Source organism: Gastrolobium bilobum, unplaced genomic scaffold (genome assembly GCF_033153095.1).
Source record: "Gastrolobium bilobum isolate Gb01-03AN ecotype WA unplaced genomic scaffold, APGP_CSIRO_Gbil_v1 utg37511, whole genome shotgun sequence".
NCBI lineage: Eukaryota > Viridiplantae > Streptophyta > Magnoliopsida > Fabales > Fabaceae > Gastrolobium > Gastrolobium bilobum.
This window is the reverse complement of record NW_026898947.1, coordinates 25,624-28,967: the sequence shown is the minus strand read 5'-3', so window position 1 is coordinate 28,967 and position 3,344 is coordinate 25,624. Positions and strand designations below refer to the sequence as shown.

Below are 3,344 nucleotides of genomic sequence, written 5' to 3'. Positions count from 1 at the left end.
CCAGAAGTTATTACCAAGACTGTGTTCTAGAAGGCATGCTTTGACTGTATACCTCGTCTGCCTGAAACATGGAGACTCATAGGTATACTGTTGGGCTTGTCCTGAAATAGTACAGGGCTAGGGTGATAAGCTGAAGGAATTCGTCAAATCTCTGTGAGAGATTAGGTTATCTGTAAACCGGAGAAATCGGGATGACATTTACAGTGACTCGTGTAACACCCTCCCTTGTATGCATCCAAGAGAGTCGTTTGCTAATCGTTATTAGAGTTGCGGAATTTTGTTAAGAAACTTTTTCTTAAAATACTTTTGACGAAACATAATGGAAAGATGAATCAAAGGAAGATTTTGATGGAAGGGACTTAAAATGTGTTGCTGTTTTAAAATAGTGAAAATTTAAGAAAACCGTATACGTTTAAAAATAGATATAAAACCTAGCTTTCAAAATATTTTTGTACAATTAACGAAATCTGAAAGTAGGCGTTTGGGGCTTCGCGTGCATATAAAATAATAGAGAATCAGACGTCATTTACCCCCTGAAACTTAATTCGCAAAGTGTACGTAAAACTGTTTATAATTCAGCACTTAATAAAACGTTCAAAAATATTCCTTTCGCAAAACGTTTTCAGATTTTCTCAAAGTAGCCGCTGTTCATGAGAGTTCTAAAACAGTAAATAATTCACAGTCATACAGTCATCCAAAGTTCACCAAGTAGCATATAATACAGTCATCCGAGGAATAAAGCAGTCAATAGCAAATAATCCAAACAGCAGCAGAATAACAGCAAATTCGAAACATCCATGCCCTCAAATGCTCTTTCGTCCTCCTGCAATTTATAAAAATTGCAGCCCCAAAAGGGTGAAAATAATCCCAGTAGTGTGGCAACAAAACCAATAATGCAACAATATTAAACTAGGCACAAAATTATAAATAGTCGCTTCAAACATTAATTCCTTTTCAACATATATCCTTTTCATCATATATCCTTTTCATCATATATCATATTGCGTATATAACGCCTTCTTCACGCTCATAGCACCGTCGTGCGCATGCATACACAGTGGAAATTCCATGCACGGCACCATCATTTGAGGAATTCCACGGTGGCCTATGCGGACTGACGCCAATTGTCCCAGTATCCCGATATCAAGGGATGCCTATATGATGCGTGCTCATACACATGATCCTGTATATAACTATTCTACATTTCAAAGCCTACATGAATATATTGTATACATGCCATGAAATGCGGTCACACACCAAACAGAAAAATGCATCATGATGTAAAAATGCATGCACATATCATTATCATCATTTCATATTCTTACCATTGCCATATCATCATCATAAAATAACATTGAACATATGTGAGTAACACATCACAATTTCATACACTAGCTAATAGTCACATTAGGTAATACCGCCTAACACATACCTCAAACGTTACAGATAATTTACTAGGCAGCAGAGGAAATTATGATCCAACATCTCACAAGGCATACGCACCTATATACATATACAGGTGCAATTTAATCAGAATACGTTCTAAACTTATTCTTTAATTATCAACGAATTTCCCAAGCTTACGGACTTCCTATTCCTACTCATAATATGCGCAGGTGGAGGCCTATATACATGCTGTCTAATTAAAATAAACAAAGTCTAGGTCCTACTTAATTCCACCAAAACAGAACCGGTTTCCTTACTCCAACACCACAAGGATTAGTTATTCTAAAACGTAGTAAATTCATAACCGTACGCTACAAGAGAGTATACATGCTGTATTTTACTTAAGTGTAACTTGATTCATATAAAGTTTCATCAAAGCAGAATGAGTTTTATTCAAACAAAGATAATTTATTCTAAGTTTCAATTAACCTATTAAGGTGCGCTACCATGAGCATGCATGCTGTCCACTAATACCAATGAAGCATTTTCCACACCCCCAACTTCTCGGTTTTCCACTAATACCTTTACTTTAGCAAAACCCTACTAAGATCCCTTAGTCATGATTAATTGAATTATGGCATGGTACCTTTGCTCAAGCTAGTATATCATTTAATTTTTCTGCATACCTGAGTTATAATCCTATCCAGGTTCGGTTTTATAAGGGTCATCAAATAGGTGCTTCCATTCCTAAAGTCTTGGCCGAGTTATATGGTACTCCTCCTAATCTAATTTTCTGACTTAATATAACTTTTAAAATTTTATTAACAGCAGCTAATTTCCACATTCCACTCACACCGATCCGGTTCTGTTTTTTTTTTAGATACAAGAGAAAGACCAAAATGAGCAAACGGTTTTCCCTACACATACATTAATTAAAGGGAAGGACCGGACAGTGGAGCTTGAGGAGAGTAGGTGATTTCCGATTCATAATCACTTGCATGATCCCAATGGTTTCACCACCGATACGGTAAGATAGCCACCAAAATTATGAGTATCCTCCTCTCCTCCCACCGTGCCCAGGAATTTAAAACAGCATAGAATAAAGAGTAGTCCTCCTATGCATTCTATGCACCAAACTCAGGGAGCCAAGGATGAAATTTCTCACCGTAAATTGTATGCAAGGGAAAGAGCATCATTAAGAACTAAAAAGAAGTGTGTAGAAGCAACGGATGAGAGGAACACCTTACCTCTCCTAGGACTTGAAGACTCGGCTGGAACCGAGAAAAGAGATAAAAATGTGGACTTGATGATGAGGTCCTTCATTCACGGTTAAGAAAAGTAGTAAGGGGAAGGCTCCATCAAATTAGTGATGAGTCCAACGGCAACAAGAAATCAGAGAAAAACCTTTCACGCCTCTCTTGGAACTAATGGTTCAGCCATCGAAGAATGGTACAACTTTGGCCCTTTTCTTTTGCTCCGCAAGACCGGTTCCATCTACATGCAAGGAAAGAGTGGCCCGCCCAATGCTCCTCAACGGTACACACAGCCGAACAAGGAAGTGGAAAAGGAAGGGTTCATGCTTGTGTTTCTATCTCCATGGATGTTGGTCCACGGCTGGACAAGAAGAAAGAAACTATGCTTAGGCTTCAATCTCCTTGGCTGTTTGCATGTAGGATCGAACAGAGAGGAAAAATGTTGAACTAAGGTGACCGTTTCCTTCTAGGTGGTTACACGGTTGTACTGGGAAAGAAGGCAGAGGGAAGATGATTTTGTTTTCCCCCTTTTCTCACGGTTCAATAAAGATGGAAAGGAGAATCATGCAAACTTCGATTCATCCTCTAGTGGCTCACGGTTTCGAGGGAAGGAAAGGAGTTGATGGAAGTATGTAGTGTTAATGATTCTTCTCTGTGTTCCTCCCTAGCTTCGTATGGTTGAAATGAGAGGGGAGACCAATTTTT

The 3,344-nt window shown here is 38.5% G+C and overlaps 1 long non-coding RNA gene across 1 annotated transcript; it reads right to left on the bottom strand.

The window, feature by feature from the left end:
- Positions 1 to 610: 610 nt before the first annotated feature.
- Positions 611 to 3,344, bottom strand: LOC133285706 (uncharacterized). The gene is made up of 3 exons (XR_009748044.1): positions 2,634 to 3,344; positions 1,433 to 1,503; positions 611 to 823 (listed from the first exon to the last, which is right to left on the bottom strand). It is a non-coding gene; the product is annotated as an uncharacterized LOC133285706 (long non-coding RNA).